The sequence below is a fragment of the Diadema antillarum genome, unplaced genomic scaffold (assembly GCF_040938485.1).
Source record: "Diadema antillarum isolate AM-2024a unplaced genomic scaffold, OU_Dant_1.0 seq00000719_RagTag, whole genome shotgun sequence".
Lineage (NCBI taxonomy): Eukaryota > Metazoa > Echinodermata > Echinoidea > Diadematoida > Diadematidae > Diadema > Diadema antillarum.
In genome coordinates, this window is record NW_027271623.1 from 821,921 (window position 1) to 838,477 (window position 16,557).

Here is a 16,557-nt window from a genome sequence, read left to right on the forward strand (position 1 = left end):
TCTCTTTCCTGAATTTCTCATTTCTTTACCTTTCATTTCTCTGTGTGTGTGTGTGTGCCGAAAGTTTTTCTGAGGACCTACCCGCACAAGCATTTGATTGTTCGCAGGTTCCCCCACACATTATTTCATGTTTCAAATATCAAACATTTCGTTCTCTTTGCTGGTTTTTACAATTTTTGTTATTAAACAGTTGTTTGATATGTGACTGTATGATACGATCTTGATTTGTAGAAAACGTATAACCTTAAAGAGGTCACACAAATTATCATCAAGAGTTTGGATTTGCCCCTAAACATGCGCCAAACGATCGTTTGGGGCGCGAACAGTTTGCGGTTATGTCGTAAAATGAGCAAATCACGATCCAGTTCTAGGAAAGGGTTCGAAAAAAAAAGAATGATAACAATTTTCTGAAATATCCGCCGAAGTAATACAACAACTAACGACGCTTCTGAGCCCCGCTTTCGTTTGGCGATTTTTCTGCAGACTGAATGTTGAACTTTGCCATTCGCGTCCTTTGCAAATCGTTCACGTGTAGCAACCGAGAAACCTGTCCGACATACTCTCGGACTGATTTCACGGAGCAGCCCTAGGGTATGTCGGGCAGTCGGTGACTTCTCGGTTGCGCTCGCATTCGACCTATACCACTCATTTGCCAAAGAGGGCACTCTGTTCAACACATTGTGTAAGTTGCAAAACACCTCGGACTTGCGAGCGCAACTACGAGGTACATGTACTATACGTGCTAGGTACTGCCACTGGGAAGGCCATCTGCGGGAACCCTCGGGTAGCAAAAATTGTTCCCCGCAAGTCAGAAGCAAGGCTTGCCAGGAAAGGTGTGACGGGTCCTTGAGCCGTGATGTTCAAACTTGTTCCGGGTGAGTCGCGGGGGTTGCCCGCAGAGGTCCACGCAGAACACCAGCAGAAGGGCCGTAGCGGCAGCAACTCGCAGGCAATTCCCACGCAAACTCGTCTAAATCCGTGTCCGTCCGCAGGATATTCATATTTTTTAACAATTCAAGCAATCATGATACAATAATTGTCTATGACATTTTGCTCCTGCAACAGTTGCCCCCATGAAATATCTGCACGCTTAGATAATAATAAATTCTAGTTACAGACGTCAACCTAACCCTAATCTTAATCCTCGACAACTTCAAACTAAACCTAAAACCCTATCACACCCGTAACCCTAACCTTAAATCCTTGGAGAAAATGAGACCAAAGCAATATTTTTGCAGGAGCAAATGTCTTGTCGCCATACAATTCAGATAAATCATCGACTTACAGATTAAATTTCTCCCCAAGAAATGTATACACAAAATTTATAACGTCGACAGCGACATTCAAATTTAACACGATAGTGTTTCAAATACGTAGAGTCTATTTGGAGTGCAGAGACCTATCTCACCGCTCTTAAACTCGCGTAAACAGTACCAACCTCTTTCTGGTTTTTGTATTTTGAAGTCAGTGACAATATTGCTCACGTGCTCGAAATCTCTCGTGTATCGATCGATACTGATGAGACCCTCCTCGTGCTTCACCCAGGCTACAATGACCGAATCATCTCGACAAACAGCTGGCCAGGCATACGTACCCTCCTTCTTCAGGACATTATCCTTTTTCCCCTTATCATCAAAGCACGTGACATCTGACGAGTCTGTCAGAATCAGTTTCCCAGTGGTGTGAAAGGAGAATAATTGCAAAGGTAAATATCCATCACATGCTATTTCCCTGACTGCCGCACCACCATGTGTGGTGAAAACTTGGATCTTACGGAGCATCCTATGCACCACGTAGATATTATCATCTCTGTCCACAGTAAGACTACCATACCCTCCTCCGTCATGAAAGCTCGTCGTCTCAAACGGGACGTTAAGCTTCTTCCACTGTGGAGTGTATAGTGACATATTGTTGTATTTATTACTCACAGCACATCGGCCATCAGACAGGAATCCAATTTCATTGATACTGACATCCTTCAGCACGGTCTGCTGTAACTCCCCATCAGGGGAGTAGAGATGGATTCCGCCTTTACTCGATCCCACTGCCATCTTACCATCTGGTGCACGAGTCATGCAGTTCATACTGTCTTTGCTAGGGAGCTCTACATCTGCTTTGACATTCGTCAAATCTCCTAGACAAAGTTCATTGACCTTCACGTGTTTACTAAATGAAATCTTCTTAGCCCGTTCTGTCACACCTCTCGGTGATTGGTCGTCAGGATCATCTCGTTCCAGAAAGTTCTTCAAGTCCTTGCACAGCGTGTCGCGTATAAACAAAGCGTCTTTCTCCAGCGGTACCCTCTTGCCGTTAGTTACAAGTTCTTTCATGGTGTTCATCATATGACGAATTGTTCGCCTTCTCTCATCCTCCATGACCCGTAATTCCGTCTCGAAGTTTTCAGAGAATCTTTGCACTTGACATTTCAAGGCATTTCTTCTATCTGACAACCGCTGCACGTTCTCCTTGTACGCCTCATCGATGTCATTGTTGAGCTTTTTCACCACGTTTGTTATTTCATTGCGTTGTGTCTTTATGAACTCGATATGGTTTTCAATAGCTGTTTTCTTTGAGTTTACCCTTTCTCTCAACTCATGAGTGGATGCCTTTTCTAGTTGATGTCCAGCTTGCAAGTGCTCAAGCATCCCACACATATTGGAAATGTATTCTCGGCAATCGATACAGAAACAGAAATCAGAGCTGGGACGTGTGTTCCACTTCCGTTGCCTCCCGAGAGACACTCCCGAGAACACCTTACTCACGGGCACCACTTTGTGGTGGCAGAATGCTTTCCAGGTGTTGTGTTGTGCCGTGCACGTTTTACACAAATTTGTCCCACAGTCCTGACAGTAGGACATAGCTGACTGCTTTTCGTCCATCTCACAAACTGTGCACGTCTGGCTCTTGGTTTTCACTTCGTCAACTAGAGAACTCAGGGGTACGTTTGTTTGTAACTTACTCACATCTCCACTGGGTAAGGGTGTTTCTTTCCTGCATACAGGGCATGTTATAGTTTGTTGGTTTGGCTGAGTTTGAAAGACACTTTCCAGACAGTCTTTGCAGAAGGTGTGAGAACATTTCAGCAGTTTAGGTTGGTTGAAGAGTGTCAGACAGATTGAACACTCCAAATTCTGGCTGCTGATTTGATGAAATGTTGCCATGGTGTTATCTGTAAAATACATGTATGTAGCAATAAAATACATAGGGTTAACGTTGTTATCATCAAATATCAGGAGAATCATTACACCAGCCCTTATGGAAAGAACACAGTTTTACCACACTATGTAACACAGTGTACAACACAGTGTGGAACACAATGTGCAACACAGTGTCGAACACATGTGTTTAATATGTGACTTTGGGACACTGTGTATTTACCACAGTGTGAAACACAGCGTAACCACATGGTCCAAAACATATATTGAATACACTGTGAATAAAACCACAGTCTCACACACTGTGACCACAAGGTTATAACCACATAGTCCACTACACTGTGGTAGTCATCACACAATCCACCACACTGTGGTAGTCACCACATAGTCCACCACACTATGGTATTCACCACATGGTCTACCACACTGTTGAAGTCACCACATAGTCCACCACACTATATTCACCACATAGTATACCACACTGTGGCAGTCACCACATAGTCCACCACAGTACATTGTAGTAGTCACCACATCTTATAGTCATCAGGTGTATAAATATTTGTAATGCATGAAGGCATGGTTACTGACTAGATAACACTGTTATTGAATATAAAATTACCTTTTCACAACAAAATTTATGTATAACGAAACATTATTAGACAATAGTTCAAAGGAAATCCCATCATAAATACTTCAAATTTAAAAGTATTATCTGAATTTTTCTAAAATTTAGGTTGCTTTTTATGAATATTCATGAGCTATGCAAAAATCTGTACCACAGGAATACCACAGCAAAACCACAGTGTTACCACAGGAATACCACAGGATTACCACAGAAATACCACATGAAGTATCACATGCTGTACCTCAGTACTCCCACTTAATAGGTGATACTGTAGGAGTATAGGACAGGTTAAGTACTGATTAAATCAATTGTCATAATTCACAGCATAACTCGCCTATTAATGAGATTCTGGAATATGCGTTTTGCTTTATTTTTGCTTTGTTTTTGTTTTTAATTCCAGTTGATACTACCGTGTGGTACTGCTGTGTGGTATTGTCCTGTGATACTCATGTGGTATAGCATGTCACGAAAAAAAAAACCCCACAAGAATATCCTGTTACATTTTTCTGTAATTAAGTGTACAAGAAAGCAGTTGTGCACAGTGTGAATCCGTATTACTGAATATTCTCGGCACACTACCAGAAGAAATTATTGTGTACAAGTAACAGGCAATGAAGTGGCATTTGTACATGGTTTTGTGGTTTTGGAAGACGATAGTAATGCCTTTGCTCTCATTAAGTATGTAGAGCATGATGGCCCATTTGTAACGAATAGAGACAGGGAGAGCCATGCTGATGCTGGACACATCAGAGCAGTGAAACGTGTGACCAATAGATTGTATGCAGTACCTCCTGGTGAAATCATAGGAAAGCATGTGATTTATGAGAGAAACAGGGAAGTTATAACATGTCACTTTTTGTTTTCTTTTCACAACTACAAATACTCCTAGCATTTAATTTCTGGTCTTTGATGTTATGCATCCGTAAACAGTATTAACACAACATTAAATGCATGATTTAATCATCTGAACGTTGGATAAATGACATGTATAGGTCATATTCTCACATCATATGAATCTGTTGTTCCATGCCAGTATTTGAAATTTGAATGGTATCAAGTGAAATCAGAAAAATAAATAAGTATTGAACATTTGCAACTACCGTGTATTTGAATTGTGTTGTATATTGTCCAGCTATAAGTTATTGGTTCATTACTTCATTGGATAATAAGACCAGTTAAGTTGCTTTACAAACTTGATAAAAATCTCTGGGGAGTAAATGTACTGGTGAGGTATATTCTTTTAATTTGATACATACATGTACATTTATAATGAACTACAATAATTGAATCCTTTGACCACACTGGTAAAATGCTCTCCCCCCCCCAAAAAAAAAAAACAAAAAAAACAAAAAAACAAAACAAAACAAAACAAAACAAAACCAGAAATAGCCTGGTTTTATAAGGATTAACATGCCATGTGGTAGTACAAGATCTGAAATCCCATACTGACAGTGCTATAGCAAAGTTCAATAAACACCAAAATGTGGTAAACATGAGTCGTTGTGTGTCAAAGTACTAGATGTTTAAAAAAATAGTTTACGCTTTTGATTGTGAATAACTGAAAACCCATGAAAATATAACTTTCCAAAAATGTACACAGTAGGTAGCTAATATAGGCATACAATTTTGTTGTATGCTGTTTCCTGCAATATTTTTGAAACAGTACCCAACAAAATTGTGCGTCATTCAGCGGCTACCTACTGTGTAAATGTGAGGAAAGTTAATTTCATTATTTTTTAGTTATACAAAAAAATGCAGTGTTTTATCCTAAACATCAAGTATGTGGATATTATTGTGTTCAATCAATGATCTGAAATCCCACCGTGTAACAACATTCATGGACACAGGAGTACACATATTTCTATGTATACCACACAGTGTGTTCAGTATGTCAAGTACGTGGATGATGTAGGTGAATGATCTGAAACCCACAAAGTGACAACACCGAGCAGAGTGTTTACACATAGTTCAATATATACCACACTGTGGTAAAGCAAAAGTCACAGTGTCCGGTATACCAAGTCTGTGTGGATCATGTGGTAAATGAATGATCTGAAATCCCACAGTGTGACAACACTATCAACACAGAGTGTACACATAGTTCAAAATATACAACACTGTGTCAAACATGATTCATAGTGTGTTCAGTATGTCATCTATGTGGGGGTTATGTGGTAAACCACTTAAACTGAAATACCAGACTGCGGTAGCATTATGAACACAGGGTTTACACATAGTTTGGTACGTACCACACTGTGGTATATGTGTGCCACTCTGTGCTCAGTATGCCAATTATGTGGTACACTATATGTGATTTCAAATTCCACACCGTGACAACGCTGTGACCACATGGTTAGCACATTGTTTACACATAGTCAACTATGTGAACACACTGTCGTAACACTATGCCACACTGTGGTATATGTGTGCCACTCTGTGTTCAGTATGCCAATTATGTGGTACACTATGTGATCTCAAATACCACACTGTGACAACGCTGTGACCACATGGTTAGCACATTGTTTACACATAGTCAACTATGTGAACACACTGTCGTAACACTATGCCACACTGTGGTATATGTGTGCCACTCTGTGTTCAGTATGCCAATTATGTGGTACACTATGTGATCTCAAATACCACACTGTGACAACGCTGTGACCACATGGTTAACACACTGTTTACACATAGTCAACTATGTGAACACACTGTGGTAACACTATGTTTGTTCCATAAGGGAGGTGTAAGCATACATCAGACAGCAAAGGGAAAACATTCGCCGCTAAGCATGCATTACGATTTTTTCTCCTATAATGACGGAATGGGGTACAACGTACAGTATGTGTGTTAATACATGTTTCCTTTGTAAGTTTTACACAAAAAAAAAAGCGTCTGGTTTAGGTCAATTCATTTAAACAGAATCTAACCTGTTCTCTAATGGACTAACAGGATGGCGTAAACGCAAGTGAGATTAAAGGCAATGTTACTTTATAAAGACCTTATCCTGAGTATCAAGAACTGGTCAAACAATTTCCAGATTGGTTTACTTCCGAATTAAATTTTGCTGCTTTATGCCGAGACATTTATGTGGAAGTGATTTAATTACATGTTCAGAGCCTGTCGGATGGTGAACCAGAATTACTTTCGATGACCAGTGTAATCTTTGAGATAATGATCCAAAAAGAACTGCGCGAATGACGCACTCGCAAAGTGGTAAACTGGGTGAATGTTATCACCCCGCTCCCCGTGTCCCTCACAAAGAGGTAGCTTTCCCCATCAAATTTTCTTTTGGGGCGCTCCTACTTCCTTTCATCTTATCAATATCGAAATTATCAGAATTCCAAAAACATATTCGTACTTGCGCATTTAAATTCACACACACACACACACACACACACACACTCACACATACACACAATCACGGTGAGCCTGTTTGGGGCATTCAGTTCCATATTCAGGTGATCAACTTTCTACTTTGCGTACTTGATTAAGCACGGTATGTTAAGGGTAGAACATAAGACGGCATGAAGAAGCGGGTTATGAAGGAGAAAGTGGTAGGAGCGTCATCTGTTTCTGATAACAGACATGCTGGTTTGTACCACGTACACACGCCTCGTAAACACGCTCCTCGAGTGGTCACAATTAAGTACGTTAACTCGCATATATGACTGTATAACTGTCTTCTTCATCTTTCGACGAGCTGACAAGATTAACATTGGAAGAAGACCATTTCGTCGAAATTTGTGGATGAATGACGAGAGTAAAGGAAAATGGCAGCTAAGAAGGCTGCCGGAAAGCTCAAGCAAGGTAACGGACAATGGGCTAACCGACTACGGGCAGCATCTCCGGTCAGTCACGACCAAGGAGACCCTCGGTGTGCAGGTGATCAGCCAAGTGAGACATTTCCACTGACCATGGACTACGTGAAAGAAGCCTTGCAATCTCAAATAAAGGAGGCATTGTGATGCGACGACGTTCTCCAAAAGCTGAATGACGTGATCTCGGCCGCCATATTGGAGAAAGTGACACAAAGTGTATACCAAGCAATCTCGCTGGACCCTGAGCAACTAAAGGCTGAACAGAAATCGATGAGCGAGCAATTCAAATACCTGGAAGGGAACCTCAAGAAGGTTCACAATGCACTCGATGAGCAAGAGCAATACTCCAGGCGGGAATGCCTCCGGTTCTGCGGCATACCGGAAACAACCGATAAAAACACTGACAACCTCATCATGGACGTCTTCAAGACCCACCTGGACATTTCACTCGACCCTATCTGTATTTCGAGAAGTCATCGCATCACACCGAAACCCAGAAGCGGAGTCGAAGGAGGGAGACCTGGACCAAAACCGATCATAGCCAAGTTCGGATCATACAACGCTCGGCAGACCGTTTTCAACGCCAAGTCCCGTTTCAAACGGAGTCCCATCTTTGTACACGAGGATCTAACATCACACCGAAGGAAGCTTGTCCACGCAGCAAAGGACAGGTCATCAGTGAAACGGGTGTGGACCAAGGACGGGAATATCACAGCGCTTGTCAGAACCGAAGAAATGAATGACAGAAGAGTGACCATCAGGAATATGGCAGACATTCAGAGACTGCGATAAGACATGACTACCACTCAGACTGGTAAATATGGCCGGTAAACCATAAATAATGAAATTAAAGTATCCATGTATGATGTGTAACAAAAGTGTTAAAACTAACCAAAATGCACTGTTATGTTCCGGTTGTCTTAGATGGTGCCATTTGAAATGCACTCCGTTCAGCAAGGACGTCTTTGTAACTGACAATGATTGGTTTTGTCGTTTTTGTTGTTTCCAGGAATTACCATTTCATGCTGGCAGTGATATTACAAATGTATCTGAAAGTGAAGAACGCACGTATAATGACAGTCATAACGACCCCAGCAGTTAAGTTGGGCAGTTACATGACATTATGAAGATGGAGAAAAAATGATGGAGATGATGGAGAAAAAGGAAAAATTATATTGGAAAAACAAATGAAGAAACTACGAGTAAGTCCTGGGCTGAAAGTTGTTCGTCGTAACTGTGTTTCTCTCATGAAGAACATTGACGAACTCCGTTTATGTCAAAGTCAAGCATCCATGTATCAACGCTAAGCGAAACTCATTTAAATGAGCTTATTGATGACAGAGAAATTGCATGTAAAGATTATTCATTGATACGGAAAGATAGAAACAGAGCAGGTGGCGGTGTGGCAGCATATATACGGAGTGATGTAGATTATACACTGAGAAGTGATTTAATGAATGAAGATTTTGAAATGTTAGTGATTGAAATAAAGCCTGTAAATGTGAAGTCATATCTTATTGTTTCATGGTACAGACCGCCTAACGCAAATTTGAAGGTTTTCAAATCGTTTGAATTGGTATAACAGAGAATAGAACTCGAGAATGTCTTTTACTAGGTGATATGAATTCTGACGCAATGCCAGAAAATAAACCGTATCAAACAATGCAGTTGCTTAAGTTAACGGAATGCTTTGGTTATGTGCAATTAGTTAATTCGGCGACCAGAGTTACGGAAAACACGCCGTCAACGCTTGATTTAATCATGACAAATACTGTTGATATTTTACCCATGTCTCTGAGTGATCACTATCTTGTATATTGTAGCTGGGGTAAAAAGTGCGTCAAAAACAAAGCCGAACACAAATATAAGATTTCTCGAAATCTAAAGAAGGTTGATTATGATTTGCTAAAAGAAGATATATCTGTGGAATCATGGGAACACATCATGAGACAGCGTACACTGCATTTTAAAATGCAGTACGTCTGGTGATAGACAAACCCGCTCCCCTTAAGAAAAAAAAATAGCCTTGGGTTACTGATCAAGTCATCTCACTCATAAAGGAAAGGGACAATCAGAAGCATTTGGCAAAGAAATCAAGCTCACCTGCTGACTGGGAAATATACAAGTGTCTACGAAACAAGGTTACCGCTCAAATTCGTATAGAGAGAGAGTATATTACTAATAATATCATTAACAGTAATGGTCAATCTGACAAGGTGTGGAAATCGTTGAACTTTGTTCTCCCGAAGAAATGTGAAACTGGTAGAATAACACAAGTAAAGACAGAAGGTGGAGAAATGTTGGGTAAAGAAGAAATAACTGAATGTTTCAATACATATTTCAAAAATGTCGGTTGTCAGAGGTAAACGGCACGGAAGGTTTTATTTTTCTCCTTTTCTCCTACCCTCTTGTTTACGGTGGGCGACTGTCTAGGTAGAAAGAATTTATAGGCCAACAGCTGGCGAGATCGATGGTTTGCAGCTGCATCCTTCTCGCAGCGAGGTATGGGAAATGCTTGGCTTGGTTTCCCGCGAATTTTGTTATGATTCATTTGGTTTTACAATAAAGGCCGCAGCCCGGTATTTGAATAAAGATAATGTAAAGGAAGGTGAGTAGTCAAATTACGGGTTAATAACTATTGTATTGGTATGGGAGTGAAAGGTTAAAATTCAGGGAATCGCACTGATTGGAGAGTGATAATGTAGGCAAGGTTAAGAGCGCGAGAGGGAGTGTGAGAGAAGTTAAATAGCGGTGAAGGAGGAATAGAAGAGGAGAAGCTAATCCGACGCGAGAGTGGAAAGACCGTTTATGCCCATTGGGAAGGGTCCAAGCTCGTCGAAATACGAGGGAATCCAGGATAAGTCTCCGCTGAGATCCGAGCTAAAAGGCTGTGAGGGAGATAGCGAGAGAGAAATTGAACCTGTGATACTCCGAGGCTAAAGTAATTCCTGCTGCTGAGCGGAATTGGCAGACGGGGCATTTGACGACAACTCCGAGGGCAGACGGCAACTCTCTGCGCGGGGGAAGAGCAGAAATAACTCCGCATCCTTATATTGCTACGAGCTGAGACAGCCGCATTGCTACGAGCTGAGACAGCCGCATAGCTACGAGCTGAGACAGCCGCAGTGCTACGAGCTGAGACAGCCGCATTACTACGAGCTGAGTCCGGGACAAGCCGCTGGTCGGTGACACAGTCACGGTCGTCAACAGAGAGATGCTGTCATCACGGGCCGGGCCCGACTGGTCGACGTCGACACCGACGCGGCACTCTAGCGATCTACAAGACGCACGAGGGCGCCCTCCAGCTCCGTTCGCGACGTCATAGGACACCGATCTCGGCGAGAGAACGCCTGATAGTTGATAGTTACAGAAGCTCCGTAGGCAGTAGTATAAGTGTAGTATAATTGTAACAGGGAGTTTGATGAGTTTGATGAGTTTGATTTAATTTAATTAATTCAGTGGAATATTCGATTTAAATATATAAGCAGATAATTCATTTATGTTGCATTGCGTTACGATGAGATTTGTCAGAAAACATAGAACCTAAAATAGGAATTAAATTTTTGTTTATTGTCTTTTGAACTCAAAGAAAAATCTTCACGCTGTGTTATTTACGTGGTCTATACTAGAGTAAAGTAGCGCAGTAAGTTCCCCCTGACATCGGTAAAACAATTCAAGAAAATGTTGAAAATAGTGTGTATGCGGATGACTGCAGGGACATGTTGTCCCAAAACATGGACTGTGAAAATTATTTCAGTTTTATAGATATTGAAGAAAACGAAGTACTGAACCATTTACATAATCTTGCTACTGATAAGGCCTGTGGTCTGGACAATGTGCCCGCAGTTATCCTAAAGTCCATTGCTGAATATATTTGTAAACCTCTTACTTATATTTTCAATCTGTCGATGCACCAAAACAAGGTTCCGTTGGCATGGTAAGGGTCTCGTGTCACGCCAGTACACAAAGTTAGTACACAAAGGTGCGGGTCAAAGATCGTAGGTTAACAATAATATACCAATATCTATTTTACCAGTGATAGCAAACATTACGGAAAAACTCATATTTGATCAATTGTACAATTATCTTCAAGAGAAAGGACTTCTGGCAGTGCATCAATCAGGATTTAGACCCAAACACTCAACAATGACGGCCTTAATTAATGCAACTGAATACTGGCTTAACAAACTTGACCAATGAATGTCTGTAGGCGTAGTCGCATTAGGCATTCGACACAGTAGACCATGCTACACTGTTACGTAAGATGCGCCAGTATGGCCTGTCTGATTCAGTAGTTGAATGGTTCTGCAGCTACCTGACAGATCGCACCCAGTGCAGAGTTGTCAATGGGGTTCAATCTAGACCACAGACAATTAAGTGTGGAATCCTCCAGGGTTCGAATCTAGGTCTCTTACTGTTCATTTTGTATTTAAATGACTTACCTTTGTGCATAAAGAATAGTATGGTATCTCTCTATAGGTGCGTTTATCAACTCCTTTTCTCGGCAGAAACAGGTTATCCAAACAGGTTTCAAGGAATTTTTACGAGTTGATAAACGCAAAGCTGTTTTGATAGCCCTTTAGGAAAGCCTTTTACGAAAGGGTGCGTTTATCAACTCTCCTTTCCCGGCAGAAACAGGTTATCCAAACAGCTTTCAAGGAATTTTCACGAGTTGATAAACGCAAAGCTGTTTTGAAAGCCCTTTAGGAAAGCCTTTTCGAAAGCCCGAAATTTGTGACGATCCAAACAGGTTTCCTAAACAGGTTATCAGAAACCTGTTTGTAAAAGCCTTTCGAAGTTGATAAACGCAAAGCTGTTTTGAAAGCCCTTTAGGTCGCCCTATACTGCGGTTGCGCAACCATGCGTTTCCAGTTTCTGAAAAGACGCGCGCCACGTAAAGTGCACACGAGTACGTGTACACAGGTGTATAAGTCATACAGCTGTGTGTAATGCACGCATATGCTTGGAACAAGGAGATGTTTCTCTCACCAACAAGGTTTGAGAAATAAAGTAACAACAGTCTCATTCCCTTTGATCCCATGTCTCATGCCGCTACTCAGAAATATTTGAAGTATGTGCTAAACTGGAGCTGCCTCACAGATAGGAAGACAATTGATTCATGTGGCATTGTATCATGACTCCTTACTCTCAAAGGAAGATATGTCTTTATGATGGTAATTGCTTTTCGCCGTCCCTTCTTAGAAAACAAGCGGCACATTACTAGTACAGGCAGTCAGGGCTTTGGAAAGGGCTCTCGAAAGGGCTATGGAAAGGGCTATGGAAAGGGCTATGGAAAGTTGATAAACGCAGCCGACGAAAACAAGCGGCACATTAATAGTACAGGGAGTGGACAGGGCTTTCGAAAGGGCTATGGAAAGGGCTTTCGAAAGGGCTATGGAAAGGGCTATGGAAAGGGCTATCGAAAGGGCTTTCGAAAGTCGTTTAAACTGGGGAAAGTTGATAAACGCAGCCTATGCAGATGACACATGTTTGTATTACTCTTGTAACAACATTGATAGATTAGTGACAAATGAAGATTTAGATAGAATAAATGCATGGCTGTGTAAAAATAAGTTGGCACTAAATGCCCCCCCCCCCAAAAAAAAAAAAAAAAAAAATGAGTTTCTATTGATTGGATCTGGAAGGAGACAAAAGGGTATTTCAGTTTCTTGTGTAAAGATTAAGGACGTGGTCATTAATCAGGTCACGCATATCAGATACCTTGGTGTACACATTGACCAATACTTAGACTGGACAAAACATGTTGAATGCTTACAGAAAAAAAAAACTGCACAAGAGTTTGTATTTATTGAAAAGAATAAGACCTTTTATCACGCAGCAAATGGCAATGATATTCTACAAAACCATTATTCTGAACCAGATGGATAATTGCAGTCTTATATGGGGGAACATGGCAAAAGCATATTGCGAAAACCTACAGAAAATACAATTTAAAGCACTCAGAGTGGTTATACGGGTTGACTTGAAATTTCCAAGTGAAGCCCTATGTCAGTTGATTCAAACAAGGTGTAATGATATCATTGATCGTCTTTGGGATAACCGCGATAAACAGTTGTTATGCATCATGTATAAGATTGTAAACGAAAACATGCCTTCACATATAAACGATTTATTTAGTATAGACAATATTTGTATGGTTTGAAGAAGACAACCCTCCAGTTAGATGTACCCAAACCAACCACAAATTAAAAAACAAGTTTTTGATATCGTGTTGCCCAAATGTGGAATAGTTTACCAAGCGACGTTACACAAAATGCTTCTTTAGTTGCATTCATAAGAACGATAGATAAGTTTTATACAAAGGTAGGATTTTTAAGATAATCACTTGCAGTCTAATGATGTGTGTGTGTATTAAGTCCCATGTTTGAATGGTCCCACTTTTACTTTTTTTTTCTTCTTTCCCCTTTTTCATTTATCACATGAGTATATTTATATGCATATTTTCTTTTTTTTCTAATACGTAAGTAATTTTATAGAATTATGTCAGTATATAAATGGTAGTATTCTTTAGATATGTCATTGATTCTACAGTGTAATTTTTTTCTATGTATACTAAGTATAAAATGTTGTATTATGTTACTTTGATTTGTTTTTTCCTCTTCACGGACTCAATGAAGAACAGCCATTGGCTGAAGTGAGTGATCGTGTCGAAATAAAATAAACTGAAACTGAACTGAACTGATAAAACAATGCCATATTTCTACACCATCCACACGCATTATCCAATACATTATACATACACAGACACAGACACAGACACAGACAGACAGACAGACAGACAGACACACACACACACACACGTATTTTTCATATAGGATGTCTATGCACTGAAGCTGTATCTCCTCACAGTGACAACACAGTTATCATGCTCTTTGTGATCATGTATTCTTCGAAGAATCATGTATTTCTACATGTCCTTGACCATGTTTTTTTTTTTTCTATTTTTCCCCTTTTTCAGTTCAAGACATTTTATGATAAAGTCTAGTTGGCAGTGCGCCCAAACGTACAATAAAACGACAATTCTAAATTGTAACTCCTTGATGACACCACACATAAAAAAGCAATCCGAAACTGTCCACACGACATGTCAATTCAAAGACCAACTGACAGACAACACGAATTCACAGTCCCGCAAGTGGACGTCAATAAGATTTGCGAAAATTTGAGTCTCGTAGTATACATGAACAATATACGAGCTCAGAGAGCAATTCTATAGCTTTGTTCAGAGAACTTCGGGTATTAATGAGACAGCGTGGTGACCATTGTTGTGCTGCACTCTAGATTGATAAACAATACATGAACGATCAAGATGAAAAGCAAAATAGCATATCGTTTTATCCAACGCCATCATAAAATATATTTTGACTGGCTGATACTCGATCGTTACTTTTATACATAGTGGACGTCCATTATGTGGAGTTTTATTTATGATGTTTGTGCAATAGCGCCATTACAATATAATAATACAACTCTATGTCATGGATATGAATGTGAATGGGGTTTGGTCTGTTCCTATAGTATTACGAAGGAAGCCTCTTTTCATTCCCCAGCTTTCCTTGTTTTCCTTGACCCAATCCCCTATAGGCTAAACTCCCTTCTTCCCTCCCAAACTTTCCATAGGTCACGCTCTTAATAAAAAGGGCAAGCTAATGATGCATCATAGTGTGGTACCTTGTTTTACATTGTTGTAAATCTTAAGAGTTTAACAGGCGAAGATTCGAACCCACTCCGAACCCACCATTTTGAAGAGTAAAGTAAGATGGGCCATCAAGAACAGCCCTAAAGGAAAAGCGCGCAGGAGGCGTAGATAGCATAACAACAGAAGCTATCCAGGCCTGTGGAGAGACAGGAGTTGAGTGATTACAACCATCTTTCAAAAGGCTTGGGAGGAAAGGAGAGTTCCAGAGGATTGGCAGAACGCTGATGTGGTACCTATATGGGAGAAAAAAGGGGAATAAGGATTGTAGCACCTACAGGAGCAGATCACTCCTCAGCCATGTAGGAAACGCACCAGAGTGAAATCAGAACATTTTACTGAGCGACGCTCAGCTTGGCTTTAGGGAAGGGAGAAGTTGTACTGACGCCATCTTTGCACTGAGACAGCTGAGTGAAAGGACCCTAGAGTATAACAAAGCACTCCATCTGGTGTTTGTCGACCAAGAAAAGGGCATTCGACAGAGTGAACAGAGACAAGCTCTGGAGGGTCTTGGCGCAGTATGACATCAGCGGGAAGCTCCTAGACAATGCCAGAGCTATGTACACCAATAGCAAGAGCGCAGTTAGCACCGCTAGTGGACTTTCCAACCATGGTTCCCCGTGTCATCAGGGGAGAGACAAGGGTGAGTCCTTTTTTCCCTCTACTCTTTACCATGAACATGGACCATATCAAAAAGGAGGCCAATCCATATCTGGAGGCACTTAACGAATTTATGTCTGTTGATGATCAAGCCATAATAAAAGACAACACGGAAAAAACTGCAGGAGCTCACAAACCGGCTCAACGCACGCTGTGAGACTTGTAGCGTGAAAATCAGTGTGAGCAAGACTGGTGCCACGACAGTCAGCAGGACCCAAAAGAAGCTTGAAATCAACATCAATGGAGCTCAAATGAAAATCAGACGACTGAATTCAAGTACTTGGCAGTATATTTACAGAAGATCGGAAGTGGACAGAGAAATAGAAACACGCTGTCAGAAAGCAAACTTGGTCAGCTATCAACTGCCTCCCCCCCCCCCCCTTCTTCGACACCCCAATATCTCGATGTGCACCACGGCAAAGCTGATTAACACCATCTTCCTGCCAACTCTCACTTACAAGTGCCAGACATGGTCCCTGATAAAAGCTCTTGAGCAGAAGTTGGTAACATGCGAGATGAAGTGCTTCAGGAAAGCCGTGAACAAGACCAGGAGGACATGATACGAAACGAGGTGATCAGAGA